The sequence below is a fragment of the Euprymna scolopes genome, chromosome 22 (assembly GCF_053919585.1).
Source record: "Euprymna scolopes isolate OS-2025 chromosome 22, ASM5391958v1, whole genome shotgun sequence".
NCBI classification, from domain to species: domain Eukaryota; kingdom Metazoa; phylum Mollusca; class Cephalopoda; order Sepiida; family Sepiolidae; genus Euprymna; species Euprymna scolopes.
The window spans coordinates 32,376,812-32,393,252 of NC_136503.1; the positions used below are offsets into that span (position 1 = coordinate 32,376,812).

The window sequence follows — 16,441 nt, forward strand, 5'->3', positions numbered from 1 at the left end:
TCGTAAAAATCTTACGAGACACAGTTGCGCCTCAAACTCTATTAGTAGGGGGTATATTACCATTATCGGAATCGAACTTCACAGGAGATTTTGGTTTTATTACAAGGAATGGAGTTGAATGTTATAAAAGTGTCACTTCATAAAATCTATATAAAATCAAAGTTCATAAATGATTTCGTCATATTCGGTGTTCGACCCACTTTACCAGTAAAAAGTGTATCATTACTATTAAGTAACGATTTAGCAGGTGATGTAACAATAGCAGAACCAATAATTACGGATGCAGTAGAATTAAGTGAAGAAAGTGACGGAGAATAAGATTAAAACTTATACCCATTCTGTGTAGTCATTGGAGCTAAAGCAAAGAAACAAGTTTTTAGAAAACTTAGATACTTCAACCTTGGCCTTCGTTATAAAGATGGCCGGCCATCTGAAAAAATGACGTCATCGCCGAGGTCCCAACAAGCAAGATATATGAACAGTAATTTTTACAGACAGCGTTACAAAACTTCAAAATTGGATTAAAATAAAGAAATAAAGAAAGAACACGATGATTTATACTGAAACTCATCTAATATTAATAATAAAAAATAATAAAAAAACACAAGCTGTTTTTTTAAGTATTATAAGCAATTAAATATTTCGTTGTATTATAGATTTTAAAGATTAGAATGCGTTCTTTAATTACTTATAAATTACATTTTAAAGAAGTGAAGGAACACGATTTGATTTGAAATAAACTTGAAGTTTATTTAATATATTTAAATGAAAATTATGCATGTAAGATTATGAATATTTGAAGCAGAACACAAGCAAACCATTTGATATGAGTTAAGACAATAAACAAATATTAAAATTAAACTATTTTTTAAATCAAAATGAACAATATTTTTAAAATCAAAATGAACAATATTTTTTAAATCAAAATGAATTTTTTTTAATCAAAATGAATTTTTTTAATCAAAATGAATATTTTTTAATCAAAGTGAACAATATTTTTTTAAAATCAAAATGAATATTTTTTAATCAAAATGAACCACAATATTTTTAAATGCAAATGAACCACAATATTTTTTCAAAATCAAAAACAATATTTTTAATAAATTCATGAAATATTGCACAGTAAAAAAATAATTAACCTAAAGAAAAAATCATGTTTCTTATTTAAGATTATTTCACCACATAACAAAAATAACATGCAAAATCATTTTTTATATCCATATTTTCAGTTTGTTAATATACGTGGGTTTGTATTACTGTACACATAGATTCGAAAAAGTTGTCAAAAAACAATATAACAAATAAATTTTATCAAAGGCAAGATAAGTTACTTTTCTACAAAACTGGATATATTTTTCGTGTTTTTATTCAATGTAAGATGTTTATTCAGCTCGAAAAACATACAGTGTTTACCGATGTATTGGAAAATTCAAGATGGCGTCTGATTCTCTCTTTAACACGGTAAGTTTGGGAAAAGGTGTTATAAATACAAAACCGGATAACATACTGTTAAAACTCACTCAATATATGTTACCGTGACATAGGTTGACATATATTCGGCGGGTTTTTAATAGTATTTTGTATAGTTTTATTTTATAACACCTTATCCTAAAATTACCGTGTTAAAGAGAGAATTAGACGCCATCTTGAATTTTTGAATACATCGGGAAACACTGTATGTTTTTCGAGCTGAATAAGCATGTTACATTGAATAAAAACACGAAAAATATTTGGTAGAAAAGTAACTTATCTTGCCTTTGATAACATTTATTTGTTATATATTTGTTTTTTGACAACTTTTTCGAATCTATGTGTACAGTAATACAAACCCAATTACGTTAATGAAATGAACTCTAAGATCACGAGTGAACGCGCGTTTTTTTTTAGTTTAGTTTAATATATATATATATATAAGTATTTTTAAATTTTATCTTTCTAGCTTAAAAAAAAGTTTAAAAATGTTATCAGCCGGCATAATTTATTTTTAAATATTGAAAAATTTCAGGAAAATTAATTTTAGCTAGATTTTTAAAACATGTGTGTCAACAGCTTAAAAAATCGTCTCTTCAAAAGAACGTGTTTTAAAGAGTCGATGTTGTCTCGCATTTTCATTAGTTTTGTATGCTGTAAAATTTTTTTTTTTAATATTAGCAATTTATTTGAAGCTTCTTCTTTTGAATGGTAAAAAACTTAGGATGATAATATTGAATTAAATTATAGTTACATCGTGTTAAATACAGGGGGGGGGCACGTTAAAACTTACTTTGCTGAATGGAGATGGTGTAAAATCTTTTTTTTTTACTGCATTATAATTCTTTATCTTTCGGAAATGAAAATACTGTCACTTTTTGGTCCTTCACGATAATTTCCTCGGCAATTTGGAACGATGCACCGTGAAGGCATTTTAATAAAAAAAGAAATATTACACTGACTTCAAGACGTTACGAGTTACGAGTGACTACCGGTGACTACCGGTGTCAAGCAACTAAGGGACTATCCGTGATGACGTCAGCAGATTAAATTATTTTTACCCACCGGCCATCTTGCCTTTTAAGACGGTCTTGCTTCAACACCAGCTGATTTGTTAACATTAACTGAAACCTTTTTATCACATGATCTAAAAGGAAACTAATACTAGAGATACAAAGTTAGATTGTACAACGTTACATAATGAAAACAACGCGGGAAAATTACAAAATCAACTTGTTAGGGAACAAGAAAAAGATGCCGAAATTTCTCTTTTAAAAAATAAAATACTTCCTTTAGAAGAAGAAAGAAAAGTTAGTGAATGCTTTTATATGACATACTAGCGAGGGGTACCCGGCGTTGCCCGGGTGTTTGTAGGTGTGTGTGAAAAAAAAGCAGGTGCCCGTGAAAAAAAAGCCTTGACGACGCGCAGTTGGAAAATAGTAAAGTGTGAAAAAAAACAGGTGCGCGTTTTTGATTGCCGTGACGGCGATAGGTATTCAGCAGTTAGCATTTTGTGCGGGACAGTTTTTAATGAGGTCAATAAATCGGTTTGTTTGTTTTTAAAAACCCGCTCCCTCGTCTCGAAATGAAAGCTGACCAAACGTTACTTAGCTCTCTAGAGACCACTGGCTCTGGGCCTGTGATTAGAGTTGAGTTTCGCTTTTTTTTTATACCGAAAACCGAATGTAACGCGTGCCGATGCGGGAAATGTGGAATAATTAACGTTTGAAAGTCAATAAAATTAAATAGACAGGCGAGCTCCGTGGTTAAGTGTGAGATATTACAATTTATAGATGATATAAAAAGTTTTAAGAAGTTGTGAACCAAGCGAGCGCTTCTCTGAAAGAAACCTTTTGTGGACATCGAGGAAAAGCGCACATACATACATACATTTTCGCTTTTATATATATAGATAGCATTTTAATGAAAAAACGAAAAGTGGAAAATAATAAACCACATAGTGATCAAAAAGTTTACAAGCACGAACTATTCAACATAGATCATAATACTCCTATGTCAGGACATTTAGGAATAAACAAGACATTATAAAGTATTAAAACATTTTTACCGGCCGAAACTAAAACAATATGTCATCGATTTTTGTAACTCTTGTCACATTTGTCAGGTGGTCGGAAAATACAATCAAAGGATTCAGTCCGCACCTGTAAAACATATACCAGCATTTGATGAACCATTTAGTAGAGTGTTCGTTGATTGTGTTGGTCCTCTTCCAAAAGCAAAAGGATGGTACCAATATCTACTTACAATTATATGTACATTGATCCGTTTCCCAGAGGCTATTTCTCTCAGAAATATTAAGACCAAAACTATCGTTAAAGCCTAAACAAAATTTTTCTGCTTAATTGGGATTCCATCAGGCATTCAATCAGAGCAAGGTTCAAACTTTATGTCTGGTCTATTCCATGATAAAAAAGTATGTTTCGAATGCAAAAAAGATTGAGACAATTGAGTTCATTTTGTTTTGGTTGCTGCAACAGAAGCCGTTCAAAAATCTCTTGGTTTTAGTCCGTTTGAACTTGTTTTGGGGTATACAATGAGAGGTTCTTTAAAACTTCTAAAAAATGGCTTTGAAAATATGATATACATGTCTTAGATTATGTATCAAACTTTAAGGAAAAATTATGCAATGCATTCAAGGTAGAGCAACAAATTTAACAGACTCAAATTAAAATGAAATTAAGATACGATATGACTAATACACATCGTAGTTTTCAAGTAGGAGATAAAATCTTAGTATTTTTGCAAATTCCGAATCATTTTTTACAGGCAAGATATTTTGGACCATATAAAATAGAAAAGAAAATTAATGAGGTAAATTATATAATACGCACTCCAAATCGGAGGAAGAAAAACAGAATTTGCCACATAAATATGCTGAAACCTTACATTGATAGGAATGATATAGTTAAAATGAAACCAGTCACGATATTAACAAATATTATAGATACTAATAAAAATAAAACTCATTTAGACAATGAAACAAGTTACTAAAGAGAAATACATAGGTCACAATAGTCAATCTTATCTAATTTAAATGACAAATTTAAACATGTATCATATGAAAAGAGAAACTATCTACATATATGTGTGCATTTGTCAATGAGTTCAGAGATCTTTTTCCAGATTTTCCTAAAAACAAAAGCTGCAATACATGATGTAATGACGGAAAATGAAAAACCCATCAAACAGCATTTTACCAGACAGATCCAATCAAGCTTCAATACGTGACGAATGAAATTAAATATATCATAGAAAATGATATAATAGAACCAAGCAACAATCAATGGAGTTCAGCTCATATACTTGTACCAAAACCCGATGTAACTTATAGATTCGTAACTGATTTTCGAAAAGTTAATGAAATAACAAAGGTTGACTCTTTTCCAATATATAGAATTTATGAATGCATTGACAATATCGGCAAGTGAAAATACCTCAGCAAATTTTACCTGATGAAAGGTTATAGGCAAATACCTTTAACTAACGATGCGAAAGAAATCCTAGAATTTGTCACTCCAGATGGTTTACGTCAATACATTTCAAAGAATGATGCATTCTATACTACATGATATTCATGGACGTGATGTTTATATAGACGATGTAATTGTATAGAGAAACCCTGGGATGAACATTTAAACATTACGAAACGATTCTTTCTAAAAATACAAGAAACACAACTATGTGCAAAACTAAGAAAAAACGAATTTTGTCACGCAAAAGTGGATTATTTGGCCAATAGTCGGTAAAAGTAGATGTTATCAGAAAATAACCTGCCCAACAAATAAAATAAAACTAATGAGAATTTTTCAACGACAATAAGTCCTCTTACCTCCTAAAAATACGAATGGAGTGAAAAGCTTTTATATATAGTGGTGAGGCCCCAGCTTGCGGGCTTTGGGGAGTGTGGAGCCACCCTTTAATTGCCATTGCTCCCAGGTCCACTCTGACCCGGAATGGTAGTTTCTTATTAGCGTCCCAACTATGGGTTAAATAGAAACTGACTTGAAAACAACAAATATATTCTATTAAAAATTTTTTCTTCAAAATCTTTGGATTCAGCATTAAATAACCTGAAAAGGGTTGATATGCCGTAAAACAAAAACAACCAACCAACCAACCAACCAATACTTTGACTTTTATCTCAATGTGACTGCACATCTTGTTCTAATCCACATTGATCACAATCCACTCACTTTCTTACAAAAGATGATCAGTAAAAATCAGAGGCTTACAAAATGGAGTCTACTCCTACAAGAATACAATATTATAATCGAACACATAAATCAAAGAGAAAACATTATTGTTGATACTCTGTCTAGGACATAGCGTTTTCTTTCACAAAAAATGATATTAAGAAATAAACACACACACACACACACAAAACAAAAGTTGAAAAAAATTGTATATTTATAAACTATATTTATTGCATGTATTGATATAAAAAGAACACACACAAAAAGATTAAAAATGACAAAATTGAAAATGTATATTCATTGAATGTATTAACACCTAACTTTCTCAGTCACAAAAAAAAAGAACAAAAATGAACAATGACAAAATATTTGCAAAATCTTTCTATTTAATATATTTATATTTGGCTTCCTTTTTTAAGAACTACAAAAAACATTATGACAATATATATATATATATATATATATATATATATATATATATATATTTGAGCATAATGCATGCATTTTTTCACATCCAAGTGCGTTATTTAAACCTTTTCTACCAAGTTCTAAGATAAAAGTTTCGAAATCTATATTTTAAAACTTTTACTTTGATTGGGGAGTGTATGACAGGGCATTTCCCCCTGACAAATATGAAGAAATTATAATTTCTTACATAAATAATAATACTTAACATAATTAGATCCTTCTCAAATAGCAGAAGAATCCAGGTTGTCCCTGACGGTTGAACATCTAAAAAATATGATATAAATGCGAGTATATCTCAGTGGTTGATCGTTTGACCTTTATTATTCCTGATCTTCATAAATAACCCCCAAGATAAAATTGTCTGTGAGATGGGTATATTTGCTGATGACAACACACTCCATAACAGACTCGAGGGGAAAACGAATGAACACATATCTAAGACAATGGCAGAAACACTAGAGGAACATCTCCAATCTGTAGAGGAATGGGGACAAAAATGGATGGTCACATTCAATACTGCCAAGACTAAGAATGTTTCCGTCAATAATTACAAGAAACCTTCTCAACCACCATGACGGATGTTCCGACTACTAGCCCTTGTACTCCCTCGACGTAAATACCCCCGACAAACCCGACAAGTATCAAAGTAGAGATCCCTGGATGTAAAAAAGCCAGCTAATCCAATAGTTTCTTCCCCAACTGTACTGATATTCATGAGTTCAAATGTAATGTGAACAGACATCTTGCTGTTCAACTCCCTTCCTAGTCTCCCTGCAACTGATGTCTCTGAGAGTAGCCCCCTATATCAAAGTCGCACTGTGCCTTGTTTGAGGTGAAAATTCAATAATACATATATATATAAATATAAAATATATAAAGAATATAAAATTAATATTATAATATTAACTACTACTAAAAAATATATAATATAATATAAATATATATATAATATATATCAATATAACACGTTTACTATCCAAATATATTACATTATTATTAGAAAAGAAAACGATTCTTTTTAAGCGTTTTTGGAGAGTTCTAAAAATATAACAGAGAAGTGTTCTTTTGTCGAGGGCTCCAGAATGTTCCAAGTCGTAGTGTTCCATTTTAGAGATTCTAGAATGTTTCATCCACAACGAATGTAAATAGAAGCTTATAGCGCCATAACTTCAGTTATTAAATCAGCTCTGAGACGGAATGCTATATTTTGGGGCGACTTTTCAACTATTTATGATTCAGCCAATTTTCCTGGGATAAAATCCAATCCTAAGGAATTTCTGAAACAAGCCAAGTGCAAACACCCTTACAAAGAACTGGATACTTGGTAAATATTGATTTTCTGGTCTTATATTCTAACCAACGTAATATATCATTGTTTCTCAAACTCTATTATTATTTACACGTAAAAGGTAGATTAAGGCCAGATTTATCCCTTTAACACCATTTTTCTTGTAAATATTGTTTATCACTATTTATCTATTCAATAAATTTTTCTATTTTTCTCTTTAACACCATTCTCTTAGTTTGATAAATGTATGTTGCGTGTCTACCCCTATATACTTTCTTGCACGTAACACACACACACACACACATATCTCTATATAAATAAAATGAACTCATTTTTGACATTAATAGGATTAAAAATCAAGATATTTCATGCAAATATAATATGCACAAACGGCAGAACAATATCTGAGGTGTGTTATAGGCTTATTATTTCTCAAATTTCTCGATAATCTTAGATTTCTATACTTTTTCTGCTGAGAAGTCACGGCCAAAATCGGTTAAGATCAATGGAAGTGGTAAAATATTTTCTCTCTAATAAATTCCTCCTCCCCCCTGCCACCACTTAACACCGTTTGGGGATCGTTCACAAGGAACAGTTGAGAAGAGAACACCGGTTTGGCTTCGTAGTTCTTTCATGTGAAATTATTTAAAATCACTAAACTAAGCTGCAGTGCTCTGTGGCGTAGTGGTTAGCGTGCTGGACAATTCACATTATATTTTCACGTTCGCGCTGACCTACCGTAGTCGTTTTTGTTTTTTTCCTAAACAACTGGAATGGACTTTTCTTGGTGGCCGAACTGTTAACGTTGCAGATGTTTTGTTTTTTTTTCACACTTTATTTTCCTACTTTTACTCATGACTCCGGGTTTGATCCTTCCTACTTACCTACCATAACATTTTTTAAAACTCCCCCCCCCCGTCCCGGAAACAAACACTCGGGCAACGCCGGGTACCCCCGCTAGTATATATATATATATATATATATATATATATATATATATATATATATATATCTCATAATTTTATGCGGGGTACAAAATTTCATTATGGCAATCATGACAGGAAGACCCGTTTTGATGTTCATAATTAAAAGTTGGAAATGAAAAAAAATAATGGGGGAGGCCAGCTGACCGGTTTCGCCCTAACTTTCATTAGCTGGATCAAGGAATTTTCCTTTTTATTAATAAAATCGAGTGAAATGGGAGACGATACGTTTAAAATAAAATGAGAGATGAAACAGTGATATTGTGTATTAAAAAAGGCAACAGACACTCTTATTAACACATCCGGGTCTTCTATAGCTGAGCGTTTGCTTAAAAACCCGGCATGTGCTACGAAGTTTAGCACTGAGTCATTCATATTCTGAGTCATGCTCATTCGACCTATCACCTGAAGATCTTGGAGAATATTCACGTTCGCTTGAAGAAGCCTTCTCTCTGGAAGCAGAGGGAATGTCTCTTAGGTTTTAACGTGATTAGTCTCTAGGTGATATCATACGTATCGGTATTTTAGATATATAGTGCACCTCGTTTTTTCTGTTTTATTAATACATTATATTGCTATCTTTTAAACGTATCGTCTCCCATTTCACTCGATTTTATTAATAAAAAAGGAAATCCCTCGATCCAGCCCATGAAAAGTCAGGGCAAAAGAGGTCAGCTGTCCTCTCCCATTATGTTTTTATTTCCAACTTTTAATCATGAACATCAAAATGGGGTTTCCGTACATGATTGCAATAATGTATGCATATATATATCCTTCCATGATTGCAATATGTATATATATATATATATATATATATATATATATATATAGGGTGACCCCCCCCAAAAACTGGCCCCAACTCTAATTAGGCCCCGTTTCTTAGAGTTTTATCCGAATGAAATGAAAATTTGGTCATAACTAGTTTATTATATTCAAAACATCACATCAAAACACAAGGGTCTTTGGGTTTTTTTCTCCGTTCTACAGCATAGGTTCTAGATGGCCTCCATTTAGCTTTTTTTTTTTTGTCACCATGTATGTATATATATATATATATATATATATATACACACACATAAAGTTAGGTATCAATGTGTGTTTATATGTTCACATGTACAGGGTACACCTTAAAACTAATGAAATATAGAATATATATTCTAGACAACACGATAAGTAACTTGAAAACATTCCTTTTTAGTAAAGTTTAGGGAGTCGAATGTTTAATCACTCTCATCATTATTTTTAAAATAAGAGTGATACAAATGATTTAACAGTAAAAATAAAATACTCTACACAAGTCTTTGATGAAATTATCATGATGAAATTTTAACACAACCGTTCCATGCATGAGCGTTACTAATATGTATGTGTGGAATAAACTCCTATACCAATAGGCTTATTATGAATTATGAGATACGCATTCCAGACAACACGGTGGGTAACTTGGGCACATTATTTGTAAATATTACCATTTAAGTAAAGTGCCTCTGAAATCGCATTTCTGAACAAAATTAAAACCTAATGCTATACATATTGTTTATATCCATTCAGAGGTGGGTATTCTTCTAAGATAAATATATATATATATATATATATATATATATATATATATATATATATATATATATATTAGCACTTGGGGAGGGGAGCCTATCTTCAAGTACTATCTTTAACTGGGAATGGGGCAAAGGATTTATATTAAGTAGATTGTTTTTAATGGAGAGTAGATAATGCATGTGGATATGTTATCGGCAGCTCCAGTAACTCTCGCTTCTCCTTTTTTGTCCTTCAGTCCTCATTTCCAAATGAGTGATTTTTCTGACAAAGGGCGAAGAAAAAGCTGCTTTCCAGGTCGGTAGTACTTTGTGAACAGTAGCCTGAGAAGTCGGAAAATTTCTGTTTCTATGTCTATCCTTGTGGTCATATCACTAGTAAGGGTGCTGGAGGTAAACGTTTCATCTGGGCTGACGTTATCCGCCTGATAGTCAGGGACCCGAACCTTGGATCAACCACTAAGGAGGCTGTCCTATCAGCAGGGGCAAAGTACCGGGGCTGTTGTATTGCCATTTGGTGAATGGATTCTGGACCATACAGTAGTTTTTGGTAGAGCCTCTCGATGCCATACAAGTGGGTAATTGTTACGGCTTTACCTTATTATGTGCTACAAAAAAATCTTGTCTTTTTCTCTCTTACTTTCCCTATCTGTCCGCTCCAACCAAGTCTATAAACCTGTTCTACAAATCCCAAAACCTCAACATGACAAATCTAAAAAAAAAAAAAACAAAAGCAAAAAGAAAAGAAAAACACAAAAAAACACGAATAAACCTAGAACCCCATTCTCCAACATAGATCCCTACTTTCAGGTCTCCTTCTCCAACATCAGGGGTCTACGTTCCAACCTTCCAGAGGTTGAAACACAATTACAGGAGACGAAACTGAACATATTATAAGTGAAACTGGCTTAGGGCCAACCACTTCCCTAGACGGATTCATAATTAAAGGATACTCTAACTTAACATCTAAATCTGACCCTCAAGATCGCCATGGGCATGGAATATGTGCCTACATTAAAGATGGCCTCCCATGTGGTAGGGATATCTCCAGAGAAGACCCTAATTTATCTTATATGTGCTTCCGGGTTGCACTAGCTTAAACCACTGCATTTATATTTTCCCTCTATCGCCACCACAACAGTGGGGTTACTATCTTTAAGAGCATATCTGAGAAAATTGATCACACCTGTCTGCTCATCCTTCGGTTAACATTCATATTTGCGGTGACTTCAATGTCCATAATGTCGAATGGCTGACCCACTCAAATAAAACCGATGAAGAGGGGAGGTTCTGTCATGATTTTGCCACTGCCTATGACCTTACTCAGATTGTTCACGAACCCACCCGTGTGCCCGATACTACTGGTCAGTATGCACGCCTTCTAGACCTTTTCCTCACAACTTCCCCTGAGCTATGTTCATGTTCCATTCTATCTCCTTTGGGATCCTCCGACCACTCCGTTGTAGCAGTTAAGATAAAAATGAAATGTAATAAGTCTTCAGTCGTACCTCTCGCCGTACTGTATATCGATACTCTATAGCTGACTGGGATAGCTTCCGTACATTTATATCTGATCTACCTCTGCATTTCATGTTTAAAAAGGATGTGTCCTCTATAGTATCAGACCTGACCCAATGGTTAATTGTAGGCATAGACCGATTCATACCATCCAGCAAATTCCAACAAAAACCTAACAGCCAGCCATGGTTCTCCCCAGAATGTGCTGCTGCCATCACGCACACAAATCACTTTTTCCATAGCTACCAACGTAATAGATGTACTGAAACTAAAGCTGCTTTCAGGACTACCATCAACCACTGTAAACGAGTAATAAAACATAAAAAAGAGCTCTATGCTCAGTCCGTTAAATCCAAAGTAGCTGAGTAGCGGCTTGGTTCCCACCAGTTTTGGCAAATAGCAAACAGGATACTGAGCAGAAGCGTGCGTTCTATCTCAACTATCATCAATGGACCTGAGGTCATCTCGTCAGCATCAGACAAGGCCAAACTATTTGCCAAGAACTTTGCAGCTAATTCTATTCTATGCGACAAAGGCCATCAACTCCCCGTATTTCCTCCTATAACAGACAACACGCTATGCAACATACAAGTATCTGTGTGTGAGGTCGCCAAGCTAATCAAGAACCTTGATTCCAGTAAAGCAACTGGCCCTGACAGCATTCCATTTATAGTGCTGAAAAAGCTTCAACCAGAACTTGCCCACATACTTACAAAACTGTTTAAGCGTTGCCTTAAGGAGAACTGCTTTCCAACACCCTGGAAACCTCATCAGTATGTCCTATATTTAATAATTCAGGTGAAAAGTCATCTCCCTCTCAGTACAGACCAATAAGTCTCCTGTGTGTCATGAGTAAGTTGTTGGAATCCATATTAAATAGAGAAGTAGTCAACCACCTCAGCAGAAACAATCTTCGTAGTGACATGCAATATGGTTTCCACTCCGCAAGATCTACAGATCTAACGGTTGTATCTCATAGGATTAGTAAATCTCTTGACAAGACTTCCTCTAGGGCAATTGATAAGGTATGGCACAAGGGCCTACTCCACAAGATTTCCAGCTACGGTATCATTGGTAATGTTTTCTCAATCACTTAATCATTTCACTCCGATAGGTTCATAAGAGTAGTGGTTGATTGGCAGAAATCAGAGGCCCACAGTATTAATGCTGAATCCCTCAGGGGTCCGTCCTGGGCCCAACTCTCTTCCTGATCTACATCAATGATCTCTCAAAACACATTCATCATTCGTTGACATCTATGCTGATGACACGACCACCTATGGCAACACATCAAAGGCCGTAAATGATAAGGTTCTCTCTAATTCTCCCTCTTCTAATCTTGAGCACGTGGTACAGTGGGGGAAGAGGTGGCTGGTTACTTTTAATGCATCCAAAACCAAGCTTCTATCTTTACATCATTAACGCTCTGATCCCCATCTGACATCAATTGAAATGGATAGCTCTCGTCTTGAGGAGGCTCCATATTTTCACAAGCTTTTGGGTTTGACCTTTACTCCTGATCTGAAATGGAACACGTACATCAGGTCTGTTGCCAAGGACGCTGGGAAAATGGTGGGATCCTTCTACCACTCCAGAAGATATCTCACTACTGATGCAATTCTCTTTCTGCATAAAAGCCAAGTACGTCCAATGATGGAGTACTACTGCCACATCTGGGCAGGAGCTGCTAAAAACAGCCTATCTTGCCTTGACAGAGTACAAAATAAACTTCGTAGCTTAGCGGGGGATGCTCTCTTCTCTTCCTTGCAACCTCTCTCCCACAGAAGAGACATTGCGAGCCTGTCTTTGTTTTATCGTTATTTCCATGGCAGGTGCTCGTCTGAGCTCCAATCTCTCGTCCTCCTCGCCAATCTTTCACGAGAAACACCCGTCTAGTTGAAACTACTGCCAATAAATTTGTCCCACTCTTTATCTGTGCCTAAATCAAAAAATAGATTCCATGAGCAGAGCTTCTTTCTCAGAAGTGCATGACTGTAGAACTCTGTTCCGTCTGCCTGTTTCTCACCTGACTACAACTTGGATGTCTTAAAGTCCAACATAAACAAATTTCTTACCAACCGCCTTCTTAAGTAAGACATTCTATCAAATCTCCAATACTAATGATTACTTCAATACCATCTCATTGATTACTGTACACGCATTGACCCTTATCCCTGAGTGGCCTCAGGCCCTTGATAAGTGGTGACCTTCATGTAAAAAACCCCCAAAAAACTTCAGCCCGACTTTGCTCGGGCCCTATGTACTGTTCATATCTTTATGTGCATATATATATATATATATATATATATATATATATATATATATATATATATATTAAAAAGTTTGACTCATATCAAGGTAATCTACATCTAAAATTTCAAGTGTTTAAACCCAAAATTGGCAGAGGAGTTTAGTAGAGTTTGCAATTGTCAACTCTTTCAACTTTGATCTCTTGGCAGCCAAATTTTCACCCAAAAACTGATTTCAAAGCTTGCTGCATGTCTGAATAAACTTTATGTAAAATTGGTTGAGTAATTTGGTAGAGACATCAGAAGACTGCGTTATATAAAACGTAAACAAGCCAATTAATTATTTTTCTGATAAACACGATTTTTAATATTAAACTTTAAAAGATGCTTAAGTAATTTGTGTTCAGAACCATTTAACGAAAAATGTGGACCTAGTTTTAAAATAGATATATTACTAGCGGGAGGGAAGGAGCTCCTGCTTTTGCCCGGGCGTAAAATACGCTTAAATATATTTTAATTTGTCCATCTTCTGTATATAGAGTCCTGATCTCAAAAGTTATAAAAAAGCATTTGGATGTCATCAGCTAGAATCGAAACCGAAACGATAGCATCAAAGCTAACGAAATTACCACCGTACTAATGAACACGCAGATAAACTGATAAAAAAATTAAAATAAACTGAGATGAATGTACAAAATGTATAAAGTTTTCCAATTTGGACCCATTTTTGACTCCTTAAAAAAAAAACGGTCCGTAAAAAATCCAATCACTTGAAGCCTCTCTACGCTCTAGACCGTTCTGCGACATTTACTTTTTGAGGAGATATTGTTTTAAAATATGGAGACAGACAGACGGACAGACAGAAATATAACCTTTTATATATAAGAAAAATCAAAGCGAATAAGATTTTGTATATTTTCAAAATGACTACCATTTTATTTGCATAAGTTTTTTTTTTCATATTTTTGATCAAACTAAAACTTTAAGCATGGTTTTTAAATGCCATTTTTTGCTTTCCTGGCGTAATACAAAAGGAGAACAAATGTACACATATATATGTACATATATTTACATATATATATATATGTAAATATATAAATATATATGTAAATATATATATATATATATAAACACATGTAAATATATATACATGTATATATATACATACATATATATACACATATATATACACATGTACATATATATACATGTACATATATATATATGTATATACACATGTACATATATATACACATGTATATATATATGTATATACAAATGTACATATATATACACATGTACATATATATATACATGTATATACACATGTACATATATATATATACATGTATATACACATGTACATGTATATACACATGTACATATATATACATGTATATATATACATGTATATATATACACACATATATACATATATGTACATGTATATATATATATACATATATACATATATGTACATGTATATATATATACATATATACATATATGTACATGTATATATATATACATATATACATATATGTACATGTATATATATACATATATACATATATGTACATGTATATATATATACATGTATACATACATGTATATATATATATATATATACATATATACATATATGTACATGTATATATATATACATATATACATATATGTACATGTATATATATATACATATATACATGTATATATACATACATATATACACATGTATATATATACATATATACACATGTATATATAAACATACATATATACACATGTATATATATATACATATATACACATGTATATATATACATACATATATACACATGTATATACATACATATATACACATGTATATACATACATATATACACATGTATATATATACATACATATATACACATGTATATATATACATATATACACATGTATATATATACATACATATATACACATGTATATATATATACATACATATATACACATGTATATATATACATACATATATACACATGTATATATATACATACATATATACACATGTATATATATACATATATACACATGTATATATATACATACATATATACATATGTATATATATACATACATATATACACATGTATATATATACATACATATATACACATGTATATATATACATACATATATACACATGTATAGATATACATACATATATACACATGTATATATATACATACATATATACATGTATATATACATATATACATGTATATATACATACATATACACATGTATATATATACATACATATATACACATGTATATATATACATACATACATGTATATATATGTATATATACATACATATATACATGTATATATATGTATATATATATACATACATATACATGTATATATATACATACATATATACATGTATATATATGTATATATATACATACATATATACATGTATATATATGTATATATATACATATATACATGTATATATATACATACATATATACATGTATATATATACATACATATATACATGTATATATATACATACATATATACATGTATATATATACATACATATATGCATGTGTATATATATACATACATATATGCATGTATATATATATACATACATATATGCATGTATATATATATACATACATATATGCATGTATATAT

The 16,441-nt window shown here is 32.3% G+C and overlaps 1 protein-coding gene across 1 annotated transcript in view; it reads right to left on the reverse strand.

Annotated features, from left to right (window-relative positions):
- Window positions 1–16,441, reverse strand: part of LOC145243953 (uncharacterized) — a 109,832-nt gene that overhangs the window by 82,081 nt on the left and 11,310 nt on the right. The window lies entirely within an intron of this gene.